Raw genomic sequence first — 21,129 nt, forward strand, 5'->3', positions numbered from 1 at the left:
TCACCCTGAGCTGTCCTGGACTCCGTGGCAGTGGGTGGTGGGCTGCTTTACCAAACATGATGTCCTTCCCCCGGCAATGGCTCCTCATTACAGCAGGTCTAAAGAACATGGCAAGAAGCTTTGCCTCCTCACTTCTACCTGGTAAGACAGATGGGGCAAGATATGCCACGAGTCATGTGATTAGAGCACTACTATCATGTTTTTATGTGGGAGAGGGAGAACTGAATGTGGTTTGAAATGAAAAAGAAAACATAAATGTCATTATGAACTTATAAAATGTGCATTTTATTTCCTGTGTAAGTGTTCAGTTTTCACATTTGGAGATGTATACATAATTGATGAAACAATTGCTCAGAGAGCAAGTTGTCTTGGAAAGTTGTCATAATATCAATTTCTTCAAATAAAGTCAGTCTGCGGGGAAACGGAAAATAAAATACATTTATATTATTTTTATTATCTAAGTATTCAATTATTTCCTTCAATTGTTCCATTTCCTTACATGGAGTGTATTAGTCCAGGTAGACTAGAGAAACAAATCCAGAGACACTCATATGTGTGTAAGAGTTTTATATCAAAGAGCAATAGTATATTGAGAAAACATCCAAGCCCAGTCCAGATCAAGTCCGTAAGTCCGAGATTAGCCCATAAATCCAATACTTGTCCATAAATCCTCTTCAGACTCACGCAGCACATGCAATGATGCTGATGATCACAGACCAGTGGGTGGAAAGTCTTGTAGATCCAGTGGCAGTGGAAGCATCTCAGTGCTGGTGCCATAAGCGTGGCTCCATGTGGCTTGTCAACAGGGAGAGAGAGGCCCACCTCTTCTGATGGCAGAATCAAGAGAGAGGAAGTTCCCAGAATCCTCATGAGAAGGCCACGCCCACAAGGAGGGATCATCGGGCTGTGACCTAATTGACAGGCTAGACTCCACCCCTTCACTCTTTTATCAAGTTGACATGAAATTGTGTAACTGCCACATGGAGATATGTAAATATTCTGATAAAATATAAACATAATGTTCTGATAAATGCCCTTCTTTGTTTTCTTAGAAGACAAATTTAGAAACACACTCACTGTTGCAACACAAAAGCATATTTTTCACAATAAATACTGAATTTTCCATCTTCTTAATGTCCCTAAGAACTAATTTTCAGTAGATACAGAATATTAATCACTGTGTCCTACATGTGAGACAATAAAATTCCAAACTCACTTGATACATGAATTAAATTTTTTTCATTTTTATTGGCACATAATCTACATATCATACAATTCCCTCATTCAATCATTTATTCAAGAATAGTTGTGCAGTGATTATCACAGTCAATTTTAGAACATTTTCTTTGTTTCCCCCATGATTAAATTGCCTTTAAAATGAGTTGTGTAATCACGTTCCATTCAACTGCTATTCCCCCTTCCCCCTTCATTGTTTACTCCCACAATCCCCCCACCTTCCCTATCTCCCTCCCACCCCTACCCCTCTATCCCCTTTGCATCTACTCCTTCTGTGTTTCACTAACTGGTAAACTCAACAGAATAAAACCAAAATAAAGTGGTAAGAATAAAATAATAGTAATATAAAGATAAGAATACAAACCAAGAGTAAGAAAAAAAAAAACCCACCATCGATATTTAAAAAGCCAGGGAAGAAATTTTTGTCCTGGAAGAATCAAGAGATCCTTGCACCTTGAACAAATTCAGATTGGGTCTAGAGGGATGTCAACTGACCTAGTATCACGCTTGATCCTGCATAATCAGGATGACAATGATCTGGGTTTGATGCTAAGGTTGTTCCAGACCTTAGTCTGTGGCTAGAGGGGATCTGCCAGCAGCTTAATCTGACTGGATACTCTGCAGATGGATTTGGGATCCCACTATCCTCTACTGCCTTCCACAAATTGAGTGTTCACAATTTTAGCTCTGATACTTTTTCCTTCCTCATATCTGAATGTTGTTATTGTTATATGATTTAAAACTTTTATGTTAGATAAATATTTCCAGTATTTTTTTTACTTTTGCTATGTTCCAAAACACCACCCATTCAGTCGATTCTAACTCATAGCGACCTTATACCACCTAGTATTATATTATAACCCATGTCAATACCATATTAAATATGCTAGATTACATCTGTGTGTCCCAAACATATTTTAAAGTTAAAGTTATAAATATTATTGTTTACAAAACATAGGGTAAAACTCTGTACATAAATGCCATACAGTTAAAAAGTAAATTGATTGAATTTATTGCAGTGGTCTAATTATTATGAGCCCTGGTGGTATAGTGCTAATGTGTTGGGCTGTGATCACAAGGCACCACCAGCCACTCCAAGAGAGAAACTAGGAGCTTTCTACTCCCGTTAAGATTTGAAGTCTCAGAAACTCACAGGGGCAGTTCTAGCTTGCTCCATAGGGTTGTTGTGAGTCGGCATCTATTTGATGGCAGTGAGAAGAAGGTCGACTTATCGGAGTTGTCCCACTTGTGAGTTGTCTGGGACTGGAGCTGCCATGGGTTGTTTATCATGTTTGTAACATGGCAAGGAGTATGGCTGACCCTCCTCGCTGACATTGCTGGTTCAGCAGATATGGACATACAAAATGGTTCTCTTAAAACAGGTCAATGACCTATCACCTATCAATAGAATCCATCCCTGCCCTGTAACCTCTCATGTTGGATCCAGTTGCACATTGGGTAAATGTAGCAAGAGTTAGATTCAATACCCACCACCCCACTTCTCATCTATTAGAAAGAAATTTCATGATCACTGAAGATAAGGGTACTACAGCAAAGTGTGGTGAAGAAACCAGATGGTGCCCGGCTATCAATGGGAATAGTGTCTGGGGTCTTAAACGCTTGTATTCAAACAAGCAGCCATCTAAGCGAGGAGTCAACTAAGTCCACATGTAAGAAGCACCCAAGCTTGTGTGATTCAGAGATGACAATTACAAAATATGAATATGATGAGAAGAAAAGCATCAGAGCTAAAATTTTGAACACCGATTTGTGGAGGACGATGGGGGATGTGGGAGCCCAAAACCCATCTGCAGAGTATCTGGTCAGACTGAGCCACTCTGGCAGATCCTCTCTGGTCACAGGCAAAAGTCTCAATCAGTCTTATTATCAGCCAGAGACCATTGTAATCTTGATTATGCTGGATCAAACTTAAAATGTGGCCAGTTGACCACCCTACAGACAGACGTGAATTTGTCCTGTGTGCAAGCATCTCTTACTGGTTCCATGACAGAAACTTCTTCCCTGGCTTTTTGAATGTTGTTGGGGGGTCTTTTCTTTCTTATGCATTATTTGTATTTTTGTCTGTATACTATTTTTTATCCTTACCATCTTAGATCGATTTTGTTTGTTATTGTTTTCTGTTGGATCTCCCAGCCGTGAAGCACAGGAGGAGTGGATGCATAATGATAATAACTGATACAAAGGGATAAAGGGAATGTAGGGGTAGGGATGGATGATGTGGAGAGAAAGGGGATTTGGGGAGTAAAGAATGAAAATGAGAGATAGGAGGGAGCACTACAATGGATTGTGATTGCATAACACAGAGGCAACTTAACCATGGGGGGGGGGGGGGTGCTCTAAAATTGATGTGGGGTGATGTTACAATTCTCCATTATATGATTGAATGATTGAACTATTGAATTTTATGATGTGTAAATTAGTTGTCAATAAAACTGTTGGAAAAAATGAAAAAGAAAGACATTTCAAAACACTTGTTGAGAGGAGTTTCAATTACACAGAAAAGGGACCATGGGAGACAGATGTCAATGAAGATGTTGAAGCGGTAGAGGCCTCACAGCTTAGAACAACCTTATATGGGTGCCCTGGTGACCCTGCGTGAACTGTATTCCCAGCAGCCCCATTCTCTTGCACCGGAGTCGGTCTCAATTTCCTTCGATGCCCCTCTTAGGTGCCGTCCACTGTGGTGCTCGCTTTGCTTTGTAGCCTTTCTGTTTGGCATCTATAGAGGTCTTGGCTTGGGACACGGGTGCCTCAATTTCATTGATGTCTTAAGAACTTGCTTCTTGGATAATATGTTCATTCTCCTTGTCCTGGCTGCTCCCATCCCACCCCAAACGGCTGTCCACTGGGTTGACTTGGCGACTGTTGTTCCAGGTGGCCACAGGTGGGCCTCTTTAGTGACATATGCCACATAACAGCACTCTCCAGGAGGGCAGGAGCCATGACTCACTTCATCTTGTGGGGTGATCAGACTCCAACCTCAAGGCCCAGCTCGAACATGTATTTGCTATGGGGACTGGAACAAGTTCCGCAATGTCGAGTTTCTGTGTCAGCGTAAAACAGGTAATAAGGTACAGGGCTCAGTTCTAGACACTGGTGCTGCACAGTAAATAAGATGCATGATTCCTGTCCTCCCAAAAGGTACAGTATGGAAGTGAAAGGGAGACATTAAGCACACATGGTAAGGGGCACGGTGACTGAGCACCAAAGTCAACTCCACCAAGTGGTTGTAAGGATGAAGTAAATAGTGGTGGCGAAGGCATTTTAAGAGCACCTTAGTGGATACTGCTGCTGTTGTTCGCTGCCATCTCCTCAGAGAAACCCTAAACACAGTGGGATTTTGCCAGTTCACACCAGTTCGGCAGAGCAGATAATGAATTTTTTTGTTGAGTTTGGCCAACAGGTTGTTAATATGGCATGTGTAATCAGGAGTCTCTCTAAGTGAGTAGCTGGGCAGCTGCCCAATGTAGAAATCACGCATTTTCATTCCTTACCTTTTTTTAAGCATTCATCTGCCCAACACCATATTCCAAGTGTCCCTGGTAATGTTCATTCCAGTCCATGGGTGTAAAAATTAGACAGAACTATGCTTGTAATCTTTGTTTATTTCCGAAAACTCCTTCTACTTTTGATGAAATACTACATTTGTATTTCCCTGTGTTTTTTACTTCAGTAAACAAACATATAATGTAAAGGAAAAGGTGCTAAACTACCAGAGAGAGATAGGCTGTCATTGGTTTCAGCTTTGCGTTACTCCCAAATACCCATTATTAGTGAAACACACAATTCCTTAAAGTGTTCAAAGAGCTAAAAATGTTGTCAGAACAATTGTAAGTTCAGCAGAAGCAGAAAGGGATTTTTCAAAAATAAACACAATATGTTCAGAGAAGTCACCTGTCTCTAATATACCAGAGACAAGGACTATTGTCGAATTGGCCTCCCTCTAAAGGAATGGGATCCTACCGCTACAGTGAAGAGAGGGTTAAGGAGAAATCACACAGCTGGTGATGCTTGGATGAAAGTGAAGAATATTGTAAGTGAGGGCACCAATCAGGAAGTAATAAAGAAATATCTTAAATAACAGGTTTGCTGATTTTTTTTGTCTGGTATTACTTAATTTTTTTAATTCATATTTTAAAACTCCTGTAATATAATCTAGTTTTGTGTAACTCTTTTATTGTTCTTATTTAAGTATTAACTGTATGAAATAACAAACCAGCTCTCGATATATCTTTTTTATACTTAAAACCTCATTAGGGCAGCAAACTAGTTGTTAAACTGTTTGAATCCCACCACTGGATGGAACCATTGTGATCCATAGGATTTTCACGGCTGGTTTTCCAGAAGTAGACCTCCAGACCTTTTTGAGTAGTTTGCCTTAGTCTGGAAGCACTCCTGATATCGGTTTAAAATCACAGCATCACAGCAACATGCAAGCCTCTTTGGGCAAACTGGTGGTGGTTGCTCTTGAAGTGCATTGACTTGGCATCAAACCCACATCTCCCCATGGAAGGCAAAGGTTTTACCACCGAACCACCACTGCTTCCTGGTAGCTATTGTTGTCCTGTGCCATTGAGTCAATTCTGATTCTTAGAGACCCTCTCTGTGTGCCCCATATAATTTTTTAGGCTGTAATCTTTATGAAAGCAAATGGTCAATCTTTCTGTCATGGACTTGAGAGGAGGGGTTTGAACTGCCAACCTTTAGGTATTTGCTCCTCCAGGACCCGTTTGGTAAACATTGAAAAAATCAAACACACTGCCATCGAGTTGATTCTGACTCTAGGACCCTTTATAGGGTTTCTGAAACTGTTAATCTTTATAGGGGCAGACAGCTTCATCTTTCTTTTGTGGAGTGACTGGTGAATTTGAACCACTCACCTTGTGGTTAGAAGGCCAATGCCTAGCCCACAGCACAACTGGGGCTCCATGGTAAATACTGTTGTTGTTAGGTGCTATCAAGTTAGTTCCAGTTCATAATGGCGCTATGTACAACAGAACAAAACACTACCTGGCTGTGTGCCATTCTCCCAGTTGTTCTTATGTCTGAGACCATCGATGCAGCCACTATGTCAATCCATCTTGTTGAAGGTCTTCCATTTTTTCCATGCCCCATTACTTTACCAAGCATGATGTCCTTCTTCAGGGACTGGTCTCTACTGACAACATGTCCAAAGTACATGAGATGAAGTCTTGCCAACCTTGCCTCTAAGGGGCATTCTGGTTATATCTTTCAAGACAGATTTGTTTGTTCTTTTGACAATCCATGACACTTCCAGTATTCTTTGCCAGCACCATAATCTAAATCATGCAATTCATGATTCAAATTAAATTATTTTTCAGTTTACCGTATTCGATGTCCAACTTTCACATGCATATGAGGTGATTGAAAATACCATGGCTTTGGTAAGACACACATTAGTCCTCAAAGTAGCATCCTTTCTTTTCAACACTTGAAAGAGGTCTTGTGCAGCAGATTTACCCAATGCAATGCATTGTTTATCTCTTGACTGCTGCTTCTATAAGGATTGATTGTGGATCCAAACAATATTAAATCCTTGACAACTTTAATCGTTTCTTTTTATCATAATATTACTTTCTGGTAAATATTAAAACTAAACTCACTGCCATTGAGTCTGAGACTGTAACTGCTTACGGAAGTAGAAAGTCCAGTCTTTCTTCTGCAAGAACTGCTGGTGGTTTTGAACTACTGACCATGTAGATCGCATCCCAACTCATAACCACTACACCTCCAGGGGTTCCATTAGTGGTACCTCAATTCCAGGATGTAGTAGTTGAATTCTAAGACTGTGGTTCGACCTTGCTTCCTGCTGTTCCAGGGACCCAGAAGGTAGGGCAGGAGGAGGAGAGCAATATAGCAACAATGTTTGAAGACCTTTTGGGGAAAAAAATAATTGTCCCTGTGATTTTCAAGCGTTTTTCTAGTTTTCCTTGAATATAATAACACTCTGGTGATTTTTTTTGTGCCTACAAAGACCTTGGGCAAGTGCCTCAGTTTCTCATTTGAAAAATGGGAATAATAATTGAACTTGTCTCACTCATGAAGTCATTGTAAAAATTAAGTGAGTTAAAGTGCGGAGTAGCATATTACATTTCCCCTGCTGTAAACAAGTCTCTTAGATAGGGTGTCATTTTTTCCTTTTAGGGGTCATGAAAATGTCCCTCTTACCATATGGCATGGTGGGTTATGCATGGCCTGTTAACTGCAATGTCAGAAATTCAAAACCACCAGCCTCTCCTCAAGAGAAAAATGAGGCTTTTTACTTCCATACTCAACACGATTGCCAAAGACAAATGGGTGCATAGGAAACTGTGCTGAAGAAAGCTGATGGTACCCAGCTATCAAACGATATAGCATCGGGGCTCTTAAAGGCTTGAAAGTAAACAAGCAGTCATCTAGCTCAGAAGCAACAAAGCCCACATGGAAGAAGCACACCAGCCTGCGTGAGCACGAGGTGTTGAAGGGATCAGGTATCAGGCATCAAAGAACAAAAAATCATATCATTGTGAATGAGGGGGCTTGCGGAGTAGAGACCCAAAACCCATGTGTAGTTAACTGGATACCCCCTTACAGAAGGGTTTCAGGGAGGAGATGAGCCAGTCAGGGTGCAGTGTAGCAACAATGAAACATACAACTTTCCTCTAGTTCTTTAATGCTTTCTCCCCTGCCACTATCATGATCCCAATTCCACCTTACAAACCCAGCTAAATCAGAGGATATACACTGGTACAGATAACAGCTGGAAACACAGGGAATCCAGGACAGGTAAACCCCTCAGGACCAATAATGAGAGTAGCAATACCAGGAGGGGAAGGGGAAGGTGGGTTAGAAAGGGGGAACCGAACACAAGGATCTACATATGACCCCTCCCTGGGGGATGGACAACAGGAAAGTGGGTGAAGGGAGATGTCGGACAGTGTAAGACATGACAAAATAATAATTTATAAGTTATCAAGGGTTCGTGAGGGAGGGGAAAAAATGAGATGATACCAAGAGTTCAAGTAGAAAGAAAATGTTTTGAGAATGATGATGGCAACAAATGTACAAGTGTGCTTGACATAGTGGCTGGGTGTATGGATTGTGATAAGAGCTGTATGAGCCCCCAATAAAATGATTTTTAAAAGAAAAAAAAAGGAGTTACAGTCTCAGAAATTCACAGGGGCAGTTCTACCCTGTCCTATAGAGTTGTTGTGAGTTGGAATTGACTTGATGTCATTGAATTTGAGTTTTTTTGCAAATAAAGTGAGTGTCACGTTAAAAAAAAAAGTGAGAGTCATTCTAAAACCCACTATGCAGAGAGAACTATGGCTAACATTTTAGAGTCTAGAAAAATTTTGACTGTCCCTCCTTTAATATATTTGTTTAAGTAAACGTACAGATATTTACAATCAGGGGGATCAGCATAGTCAGCCTCCAGCTCCCTTAGTGTTGGGCTTAGGCACAAGACCATTGTTGGCTGCTCTGAGCCTGGGACCCTGAAAGGTCAGGGGCAGCACACTCCTGCCTGACTCCAATGTGCTCCTGAGCCCCAGCTGAGTCTGAGGCAGCCTTCTTAGCCCTGCCTGAAATACCCCATTTTGGCCCTGTCTTTGATCCCTCCCCTGGATGCAGCTTGTTGTGTGGGAAGATTGTGTCAGAAAGCAAGCCCGTAGGCATGTCCCTGTGAATGAATTGGGCCTTTATGTGAAAGCCACTCCTTGCTGTTCTCTCCTCCCTCTGCTCCCGCCCCCTTCCTCCCAGCTTCTCCAACTCTTAAAGACATTGGGGGGATGGGTTGGGAAGCCTGTCGAACATCTGGAACTTACTGGAAAATGCAAGGGTGACATTTAGCCAGGAGCTGAAGACTCCTCCCAAAGACATGGCAGTGGAATTTTCTTTTGCTTTCTACTCTAGAACTGCTCTCAACAACTTAAAAAATCACAATGGCTTTAATTTAGTGAGCACTTAGTTTGTACCAGGTCCTTTACAGAAATTACATTGAACTCCCACCTTAATTTTGCAGGGCAGACATGGAAACGGAGGCTCAGTGGAGCTAAAGGCTTGACTCAGTCCCTGCGGCCAGTAAGGCGTAGACAGAGATGTGAGCCTGGGCAATTTGTCTCTAGAGCCCACGCCTTTCACTTTTGTATAACTAATGCTTGTTTTATTAAAGTGACCCATGCCATCAAATAGGGTTAAAATAGCAGTCTCCAGCCCAACCCCCTCTACCCTTTGCCCTGCTCCTCAGAGACCATCATGCTCCACTCAGCAGCTTTTGCCGATTTTATTCTTGATTCCAAAACATTCATATAAATGCTTTCTTACACCATTATATTTTCCTAGAATGAATACCACCTTTCCTTCTTACCATTTCTTAGTTTTCCTTACTTATTATAATTTCCCATCCAATTTTTTAATAACCCTATCAGAATTTCCACAATAATTTTTCCATTGTTCAAACACACAGGTGCCTGAGTAGCACAAATGGTTTGTACTCAACTAAGGAAAAAACAGTTGGTGGTGTGAACACTGATGGTGGCACCCCAAAAGAAAGGCCTGCTGAGGGGACTCTCACTACCATCAAGAAAGAAGAGCTGGGAGGAGCCCGAGATTCCTATGACGAACCTCCTCAATCCAGGAGACCGAGAGCTGTGACCCCCAAAGATGAGGAGAGATGAGAGCAGTAATGACAGAGAAGGGGCAGCAGCAAAGGAAGCAGGATCAAGAGCAGGTGCACAGAGGTGGGATTCACGGCCTATGGATCAAGAGAGCTGAGCAACTTTGGGTAGGAGACTAGTTGGTAGAATGGGCTCCTTCAGGTACTTAACTGGGGATGGGGTAGGAAATTAGGTTTGCCCACCTATGGAGCTAGACCTAAACACTTTCAGGTCAAGGCTTATTGTTGGAGTGTGTGCTTAATTACACAAAGAGCCTTTGTGTTGTAATGGTTACACATTGGGTTACTAACTGCAAGGTCAACAGTTCAAAACCACCAGCCACTCCACAGGAGAAAGACAAAGACGAGGCTTTCTACTCCCCTAAAGAGTTACATACAGTCTTAGAAACTCACAGGAGCAGTTCTACATGTCCTATTGGGTTGCTATGCGTCCACATTGACTCGATGGCAGTGTGTTTTTGGAGAAGCAGGGCAGAAGGCAAGAAACCACTGGCCTGAAGAACTTTCTCACACTAGTTCAAGCAGACTATGTGGTGTCTTGACCAAAGAACTACATCTTGAGCATTCCTGATCCTGAATTGTAACCAGTTATTTCTCTAATAAACGCAATAATCACGAGGGAAAAAAGAAAGAAAGGAGATCTGGAGATCTGTTTCTGTAAAGGTGACAGCCAAGAAAATCCAATGGAGCCGTTCTAATGTGTAACACACAGGTTCACCATGAGTCAGATTCAATTCAACTTGTTCATTGTTCAGTTCTAACTCTGTCCCCATCAAACCTGGTGATTTACCTCTTCTGTGCTCTTTTTAAATTTTTGTGTGCTCAAGGACAAGGGAGCTTGAATGCCATGGCTTCTTTCACTTTACATACTTTTAATTTTAGTCTTGTATATCTGAAAATGCTTTTATTTTCCCTTCACAGTTGACTGATAATTTAGTTGGGTATATAATTCTGAGTTGGAAATCATTTTCAAGACATGTCTTCATTGTGTGCTATTTAGTGTTTCGGGTGAGAAATTTGATCTCCTAACTTCTATTCCTTTGTGTATGAAATAGTTTTTCCTCTCTGGGACTTCCCAGAAGTTCGCCTTCTCCTTTGTGTTCTACAATTTAACACTTATGCGTTCTACTGGAAAGCTTTTTCATTCATTGTGCTAGGCACCCTTCTATTGAAAATGTTTACTTTAGTTACCATCTTTTAAATTTCTAAGAACTCTTTCTTCTCTGGTTCATATTTTTATGTTCTATTTTCCTGAGGTTACTAGTTTATAGGTTGTGCTCATTTGTTTGTGTTTAGAATTTTTCTGCTTGCTGTATGGTATCTGTGTTCTCTACGTACCTTCTTCTGGCTACTTGTGGCTTTCTTTGAGTGTCTGCTGAACACTAATATTTCAGATGAAGGCTGGCTTGGAGCCTAATAGGTTTCATACTTGCTGGGGTTAGATGCCATCAAGTCAGTTCTGACTCATGCTGACTTCGTGTACAGTAGAATGAAAAACTCCCCGATTGTGTGTCATCTTCACATCATTGCTCTGTTTGAGCTCATCATTGGAGCAACTGTCTTGATTAATTTTGTTGAGGATCTTCTCTTTCGCGGAGTCTGTAATCCCTGATCTTTAGTATCAGTGAGAGCTTCAAGTCCTCTTCACTTTCAGCAAGCAAGGCTGTGTCATATGCATATTGCAGGTCATTAATGAATCTTCCTTCCATCCTGATGCCACATTTTTATGCATATAGTCCATCTTCATATAGTCCATCTTCTTTGATTACTGGCTCAGTATGTAGAATAAGTGTGGTGAAAGGATACACCCCCGAGGCACACCTTTCCTAATTTTAAACCAGACAGTATCCCCTTGTTCTGTTCAAAGGACTGCCTCTTGGTCTATTTATGGGCACCACATGAGCACCATTAAATGCTATGGAACTCCCATTCTTTGTAATGTTGTCCATAATTGACCCACCTAGCCAAATGACTTTCAAAGTAGGGTAACCCAATTGCTATTAGACTGTTCACTGAGAGTTCTCAAAGGATACAGTGCAGCTTTCCATAAATGCCAACACCTCAACAACAAAAAGATAAATAATAATCCAATTTTAAAATGGGCAGAACTAAACCCTAGCTCCAGTTTAAGAATAATCAGTTCTTACTTCATGTCCCTGCTTGATACTCAGCTTCATGAAATGATCACTGAAGATAAGGTTGCTACAGCAAAGTGTGGTGAAGAAAGCAGACAGCAGGGCGGCAATAAAGGCTTCTTTGAGTACAAGCCTTTAAGACAATATTCTGATTAATAGCCAGGACCTTTCTTACACATATATGCATGTCACTGGATTTGTTTCTCTAGTCATCCCAGCCTAACACAATGAATCTGTGAAACAATTGAACATGGATGAACCTGCAGGACATTATGCTGAGTGAAATTAGTCAATCATAAAATTACAAAGATCATATTTGTAAAAAGTGTATTGCATTATAAAAAGTCAATAAACGTTTTCACACTAAAAGACACAGTCTTTGATCGTTACCAATGGGGTTACACGTTGGGCTGCCAACTGTTTCAGCAGTTCAAAACCACCAGCTGCTCCATGGGAGAAAGATGAGGCTTTCTACTCCTGTAAAGAAACCCACAGAGGCATTTCTTCTCTATTCTGCTGAGTTGCTATGAGTTGGAATAGACTTGGTGGCAGTGGATTGAGTGAGAGATAGGAGGAGGTATTGTCATTGGCTAGAGCATTAACTTGGGTGAAGGGCAATAAGCAATAAGGAGGTCAGCAAAAAGAGATGGGAGCAGGGGAAGACACTGAGAGGAGTCTAAGAGTTAAAGGTAACAGAGGCAAATACTACTATCTACACAATCCTGCAATTACAGTGATCTATGAGTAGATGCTTGAATAGACATGTAGGCTGAACAAATGTGGGAGGGAAGGTGGGAGTATATCCATGAATACATTTAGGGTTGGCAGAAGATGTTTGCATATGTGTATTTGTCTTTGCTGACACTAAATCCATGAATATGGTAGAAGCATCTAGGAGACAGAGTTATGAAAACTTGTAAGACATAGACTTAGCCAAACACCTTGAGGGAAGGTGAGCCTGTGAGATCAGAACCAGGAGGGCACCAAGATCAACTGGCATAACATAGTCCACAAAGACAGTGTACAACATCCTATTTTGGTGAGCAGCAACGGAGATCTTAAAAGCTCCTGAGCAGCCATCTAAGGCATAACTATTGGTCCCTCTCTGCCCAGAGAAAAGCAGAGTGAAGGAAATTGAAGACACACAGCAGCAGTCCAGCAGACTGTTGAATTGCGTGGGTATCAACCTCCACAATCCTGGGACTGGAGAAACTGGATGGTGTCCCTACCAACCTCTCTGAAAGAGACCCTGTTAGGGTTCTGGATAGAGTATGTGTTAGTCTGGGTAGACAGAGAAACAAATCCAGGTAGACTTACATATGTATTGGAAAGAGTTTTATATAAAGAGTAATTGTACCTTAAGAAAACACCCTAGCCCAGTCCAGATCAAGTCCATAAGTCCGGTTTAAGCCCATGTGTCCAGTACCAGTCTGCAAATTCCTCTTCAGACTCATGCAACACATGCAATGATGCCAAGTGCAGGAAGATCACAGGCCAGTGGGTGGAAAGTCTTGTGGATCCAGTGGCAGTAGAACCATCTCAGTGCTGGCAGGGGTCTCCACGTGACTCCTCCAGCTCCAGGGCTCTAACATAGCTCCATGTGTCTTGTCAACAGGAATGCCTCGCAGGGAGTGAGCCTGTGTCCTGCCTCCAGCAAGTTATTTATCTCCTTAGCGACTCCAAATGAGGTCATCAAGGTGCAACCTGATTGACAGGCTAAACTCCACCCCTTCACTCTTAAAAGTCTCAAATTGACAACAGATTATGTAACTACCACAGAGTGGGAGAAAGAATGTGGAATGGGACCTGACACTATAGGGAAAACTGGGCTTGCTGGTTGGATGGAGACTAACAGAACCCCTGAGACTGTGACTCTTGCTCACCCATCACACTTGGTTTTCAGGTCTGTTGGAAGAACAGTAGCACTTGGAATAATTGGCCATTTGGAATCAAGGGGGCAGCATTTGCCCAGAAACAAAGCTCAGAAGGGTTGGAAGGGAGGGAGGTATAGGGGTGGGAAACAGGGAAGAGGTGGAATGGGTGGAATGACTGTCGTTGGTGTCATGAAGCAAGTGTGTATGAATTAGTAGATCTGTACCCAATTCACAATAAAAAGCAAGGATAAATACAGTAAAATTTGAAAAAGAATATCCCCTTTTGGGGACCACCAGGAACGGAGCTGGTTTCCACCATACCCATGATTACGTCTGCCAGGCAGTGCATGTGTCCTGAGGCCTATAGTGCACCCTAGCCTCTGGGTTTAGGGGTGTTAAAGAAATCCAACTCGTGGCACCAGAGGGCCACAATGAGTGGGATGTGTTGGGGGAGTTGCATTGACATCTGTCTCAAGACGGCACCTGCCCCTCCCTGACAGCTGCCCTCACCCACCCTTAGGAACAAGAGTTAGCACCTGAGGCTGGTTTCTCATGATCATGGTGGCGTGGGGCTTTTGAGGGGGAGAGAAAATCAGACTAAAACTGTAATGTCTAAGCGAACTGTCCCCTTGCCCTGAGGTTTGATTCTCATCCGTCTTCCTTTATTGGTGACTCAAAAGGCAGAAAGAAAAGGGTCCCCCCAAACTCCCCCAACTACTTGCTGGTGGACCAAGACCTAAGGAGGGTTTTGCAAAGCCCTGGGAGAGGAGGAGGAGGGATGGGGAGCCTGTCCTCAAAGCATCCTGGGAGGCCCTGGCACCCAGTGTGAGAGGTCTAAGGGAGTCCACCCCAGGGTCCCACAGTCTCCTTCCCAATTGGAGGCTGCCCCCTTCCTCTCCCACCTGCCCAGGTCATTGATCACCACAGACCCTCTGAAGGCCTGGGAGGCAGCCAAGCCCAAAGCATTTGGGGCCCAGAGTTCCTCTGCAAAAAGCCCCCAGTCCACAATCGCTTTTCCCTCACTGCAGAGGGAGGCATCGTAAATGCTCCCCAATAGCAGCCTTGTCACTGAACCATCCCCATCATTTGGCCTGGCAAGCGACTGGGCTCCAGCAGCCAGTCCAATAGGTAATGGTGGGCCCAGCCCTGCTCTCCCGCTGAGAGCTAGGAAGGGGCGAGGGCCTTCTAGCAAAGTCACAGCATTCCTTCCTGATGCTGGCACCTCATGCTCCTTTCACAGGAGAGGGAGTGGAGCCACAGGGAGGGCCAGTGAACAAGACAGGGTGAACAAGACAGGGTGACTCAGGCCCAGCGTGCAACACCACAGAGGGCCTAGGGGTAGGGACTTTGTAAGCTGTGTGACTTTAGGCAGATCCTTAACCTCTCTTAACCTCTTCATTCGTCATCAGCGAAATGAGATAGAACCAAGCTCATGGGAAGTCTACAAGGAACCAGCAAGGTTGCTCCACAAATTATGTGGAAAAATGGACTGGAAGGATCAAGGAATTTTCCCATGAACGTGTTGAAGCCCCTTCGTACAGGAGGTCAGACCGTTTCAGTGGGACTCAGTGCCCCTACATGTGTCTGTTGGTGTGGATTAACATGCCACGTCCAGCCCCCTGCCCGCTTTGGGTCCCTAGTTACTCCCCCTCCCCACTTCCACTTGGCCCATGTTGTCCTTGTGTGGTGCTCCCCCATGAGCTTGCACCCCCCCACCCACCCACCTCTGCTTTCTCTTCTCTCTCTGTGGGCACTATCTCTCCCTCACCCAAGTGAATACCTGCCAACCCTCTGCCCAGGCAGGGCCCAGCACACTTTTGAGATGGCAGCGCCAATCCTGTCCCTCACAATTTAAAAATTATTCGAGCGCCATAAAGACATTTTCACAAACAAATGAAACCACCATTGGCTGAAAAGAAACCCTTGAAACATGTCCAGCTTTCCGTCAGAGCCACATGAATGTATTGAAGGGGCCACGGGTGGCTCGTGGCCGCAGTTTGCTGAGCCCTGCTGTGGCCTATTGCTGCTTCCTTCCTCCCTTGTACCTCGTCCCCCACCCACCCCCTTGCTAACCTCCTAAATCTGTTTGCTTGGATACGAGTATTTCTCTCCCCCCTCCCCCCCTTTATAACAGTGGCCTCCCAGTACTTGTCCTTTTGTGATTGGCTGATGTCACTGGGCATGATGCTCTCCAGGTGGACCAGGAGGTGCTTGAAGCGCTTAGTGGCTCCAGCACTGTTTCTCAGTGACACCTGGCAGTCCGTCGTGCGCAGGTTCCAGGGTTTCCTGAACCACTCTTCTCCTGGTGAGCTTTCGGCGATGTCCATCTTCTTGCTCTCTGAACAGGGCTGTGACGGACATGGGTACCCATGTCTGTCCATGCTATGGTTCTTACTTCTTTAGGGTACGTACCCCCAGACAGCTTGCTGAGGCTCGCTCTCTCTCCTCTGTGTGTGGGGGGCAGTGAGAGGTATTCCTGCTGCTCCCTTATATCTTTGGGGTGAAGACTAAAGGTGACATCAGTCTAGTGGCTTCCTCTTCAGAGTCCCCCACCCCAGTGCTGCCTGGGTGTCTGGACAAGATGGGTGCCGGAGCCCATGGGGTCCTCTGTTTCTCCTGAGCACCCGCCTATTTCCATCTCCACCCCAACCCCACCAGGCTAGGGTGGCATTCTCAGAGGCGGGAGTTCTAGTGACCTCTCTCCACTGGATCTCCATCTCCCGCAACAGTGCTGGGGCTCTCTGCTCACTGACTGACTGACGCACTGAACGCAGCCAGGTCTAGAGCCAACATGGCAGGATCCGGTGAGGAGACTAGAGAGCGCCCTGGGCAGCTGCCCCCACCCCCCACCCCCCACGAGCGAGCGGAGGAGGAGCAGAAGCAGGTGGGCCGCATGGAAGGAAGTGTGAAGGACGCCAGTGAGCGCAGGCTCTGCCCCTGGAGCTGCTTGAGAGCTGCTGCCAACTAGGGAGCCCCTGGACTTGCCAGAGGTGCCCCAGAGAGGGGGTGGAGCAGGCCGAGGAGGCCTCTGTGTCCGAAGTTGTAGTGCCGCTACCCAGGGTCTGGCCCCGTACATGTCAATGTAGCTCCCTGGGGGCTGAGTGGAGATGCTCGCCCCCCCCACAGGGTTGTTGCAGGGGTTCGATAAAGTGACCTGAATGAAAGAGCCTAGCGCTAAGGGAGAAGGCCCTGAACACCTCCTCCCTCCCCTGCCGGTCACATTTGATGCCACCAATCCCAGCAAGACTACAGCACAACCAAGGTGCCTCCTCCTGGGAGGGTCTCAGAGGGCTTTTCCACACCTCCTCCCCATCCCAGGTCAACTCTTCTCCCAGTCTGGCTTCCCCGTGGAGCTGTCCTTGGCACCAAGAAGGAAATCATTGGGAAATCATTAGCATCACCTTCAATTCAATTCTCTCCCCTCACTTTGCTGTGAGACTAATTTGCAGAGTGCCCTGCAAGGCTGTTCTAAGCAGCCACCCGATGGCAGTGCCCGTAAGGCCCCGGGAAATGGCAAGCTAATTAAGCAGCAGGGGTGGCGGTCCTCTGGAGAGGTGGACTCTGGGTTCCTCTTGCTCTGAACACTGCACGTTACACACAGGGGCAGCTGCTGGGCAAAGTGAGACGGCGTGGAGGGATGTGAGTGACCAAGACGATGCAGGGGTTGGAAAAGAAGACAGCTTTCAGATGAGAGGCAGGACCAGTATTGAGCCCGGAGGAGAAGGGCAGTTACTTTCCGTCTCTTCCTGGGTGGTGAAAAAGAGGAAAGTCCCCGAGTCCTTCTCTCCTCTTAGCCTGTGCTACCTGGGCTTCCCTCCCTCTCACTTTACCTCCCGCCACCCTTCTGCCACTTCATCCTCCTGTGTGGTGCTGTGGTGCTACAAGCTATGCCAGTGGTTATTTCAAATCCTTGGCGGAGAGGTTGCGCCGGAGCTTCCAGACTAAGACAGACTAGGAAGAAAGGCCTATTGATAATGACCTTGAGTAAATGGGCCAACAAACACCTATGGAACCCGACAGGACATTATTGGACCTGCTTGCTTTGGACATGTCAACAGGAGGGCTCTCGCTGGAGGGGACATGATAGTTGGTGAAGTAAAGAGAGGACCAGGGAGACTCTCTGATGACTAACACAACAGTGGCAGCAATGGACTCAAACAGACTGTGTTAGGCTGGGTTGACTAGAGAAACAAGTCCAAGGACACTCATGTCTGTGTAAGAAAGAACTTCACATCAAGAAGTAACTGTATATTAGGAAAACATCCCAGCCCAGTCCAACTTTGTCCATAAGTCTGATACTAGTCCATAAACCCCTCTTCAGACTCACATAGCCACAAGCAATGGCGCCGAATGCAGGAAGATCACAGGCTGGTTGGTGCAAGTCTTGTGGATCCAATGGCGTTGAACCCATCTCCAGGGCTCCCGCCAGTCTTAGTGTTACTAATCAATAGGAAGGTGAAAGCAGAGAGAGAGAGAAACCCACCTCCAGAGAGCCATTTATCTTGGTGGCACCTCCAAATGAGGTTACAACCTGATGGACAGACTAAACTCCACCCATATCATTTTTTAGCAAAGGAAAAGTTGACAGATAAATGAATCAAATATTCCAATTAGTTGCATGATTCAGAAAATCTTATAACCACTATATAGAAATTGTAGCTTTTCCAAATGAACAATATTTGGGACAGGTCGTGTCTAAATATTTTAAACACTTTAAAAGCATAAAAAGGTTAACAATAACCAGAGGCAAATGACGCAAGCGAAGCCTGCAGTCCTGAGTATTGAAATACAGTTCGTTACACCTGATCTTCCTGTCACAAAGCCAGTGTTTAATGCTAGCACGCTGTCAGGGTGGCACCCTGGTCAGTGCATGGGTCCTCACACCCTGAAGGTCTGAGAGACCAGGTACGTTCTGATCTACCCATCCACTTCAGGGATCTGCAACCCTGGTTCTGACGTTCAAACCAAGAAGTGAGATGAAGGGACAAATGCTTTTTATACATGAACAGCAAGGATGGAGGGAGATGAGCTGTGATGAGAGCATGGGCTACCGCTGCTCAGTGTGTCCAGCCCTCCTGATGTCCCTGCATGCCTCAGGGCCATGGCTGGTGGTGGCAAAATGGAAGACCCTTTGGTGTGGGGTATGCCTGTCTGCAGTGAGGACAGCTGCCAGTCCTCGTGTGAACCCACGGCAGCCCAGCGTCTGTCTGGGAAGTCAGCCCACCTCACATTGAGGGTGTCTCAGGTCATGAGAAGGGGACACCCTGGGCAGCTTGTTGGGTAACGTCCCTTGCTCATCAAGGGAAGGTCAAAGGCAAGTATTGGAGTACATCACTGCAGACAGTTCTCCGGTTCAGCAGGAAAATGCAGCTGACACATAGCCTGTGGGGTAAGGAGATGCATGTGGTCATGGTATCCTGAGGAGGAGGACAGGAGTGTCTGGTGGCTGTCTGGGGTGCCCATGGCCTAGCCCTCAGGACCGGGTGATCTTGTTCGGAGCCATGAACCCTGTTTTCCCCAAGGGTCCTTAGCGCAACCCTGCTGGTGGGTTGGATAAGCAGGTGCATGATGCTGCCATTGTTGAGAGAGAGTCAGAGCCAGCCTTCAGGTGGACACTGCAGCCTCTGCCCATGATGTAGTGATGACATTGGCATGGCATATGAAGAGCTCACAACTGTCTTCTTCCCGCCTGGCATCCCGCCCAGTGCAGGGAGATCTGGATTTTCGCCTCAATTCGGGCCCCATCCTCATAATACACAGCTTCTGGCTTCCAGTGGGTCACAGGTGGGTCGGGCTCAATGGGGGCGCCTTCCCTGAGCAGGTCTGTGCTGACTCTCGAGTCTTGGAGGAATGTACAACTTTGTCAAATTTCAACCCCGGGCTTGCTAGTCGGAGACCAGCTAGTTCAGCCTGTTCACAACCCAATGGAGTGAGGGACCGGTCCTTCTCCAGGGAGCCATCCACGTGGTACTGGGAGTGCCTGATGCGGAAGATGTGCCTCGTAGCCTTGACTTTGCAGTAGTCCAGCCTGGATGCCAGGTCTTCTTCTCCAGACTCCACATTCCTTTTCCGAATGTTGACAAGAGACCTTGGTTCCCACCTGTCCCAATTGGGGTCCCAGATGTAGGACGGGACACACACACCCACAGCCCATCTGGGAGGCATCCATCCATATCTTTTTACAGGTGCCATGCTGGCACCAAAAAAAACTATCACACATACTGTCCACTTGCCAGCAGCTACCCACCACCTTTATGTCACCCAGCTTTGTTTTCTGTTTCAATTAACTAGCGAAACAAGAACAGAAGGACAGGGTTGAGGGTAAGAAATGGGCATCTTATGGGCAGAGGCAGAGGATGCTGCTAAGTATCCCACAACCAAATCCCATCCACTACAGGACGCCAGGAGCCCAGGCCCTAGGTACTCTGCCGGGGGCAAGGAAGGACAGAGGCTTCAGGCGCTGTGGGGGCTCGGGGACATGGTAAGTCACTGGCCCTGTCTGGGCTTCAGGGGAGGCTGCAGAGGATGACACCCAAACAGGGTCCGTCAGTGAGCTGCGAAGGGACAGGTGAGCAGGATATTCTAGGCAGCAGGTGGCAGGAGCCAAGGCCCCAGGCCCTGAAATTTAGCGTTTACATTGGCCATGCAAACAGTTCAGCTTTATAGAAGGACAAAAAGGAGACTGGGTGCGGGCCCGAGGGTTAAGCGGGACCAGATCTCCAGATCCTGGCCTGGTAGTAGGGATGTGGGCTTTTTCGGGAAACCTGCACTTGACACAGTGTTCATAATACCACAAGGTATAGGTGGTGTCAACCAAAACCAAAAACAAAACAACAAATCTATGGAGGCCACGCCAATTCTGATTGGCGCACTTGGAAGAGTGTCCCACGTGGCCAGGTTCTCCATCCCCGTTTTTGTTTATCGTGATGTTGTTGTTGTTGCTGTTAGGTGCTGTGCAGTCAGCTCTGACTCACAGGGACCCATGCAAACAGAATGAAATGCCGCCCTGCCCTGAGCCAGCCTCGCTCCATGTCAGCCCACCTCGTTGGGCAGCTGCCTCTTCTCCTAAGGCAGTGTATCACGATTTGTCTCTTTTTTCACTCTTTCGCATCCCCAGAATATTGGCCCTGGGAGAACAAGGCTTTTGACCGGTATCCTTCACAGTGTGGGCTCAGTTAACATTTAT

At 45.6% G+C, this 21,129-nt stretch overlaps 1 pseudogene; it reads right to left on the reverse strand.

Annotated features, from left to right (window-relative positions):
- Positions 1-19,416: 19,416 nt before the first annotated feature.
- LOC115872369 overlaps positions 19,417-21,129 on the reverse strand; it is a 34,820-nt pseudogene continuing 33,107 nt past the window's right edge.

The sequence above is a fragment of the Echinops telfairi genome, unplaced genomic scaffold (genome assembly GCF_000313985.2).
Source record: "Echinops telfairi isolate 266 unplaced genomic scaffold, ASM31398v2 ScPeMD7_7424;HRSCAF=8462, whole genome shotgun sequence".
Classification (NCBI taxonomy): Eukaryota; Metazoa; Chordata; class Mammalia; order Afrosoricida; family Tenrecidae; genus Echinops; species Echinops telfairi.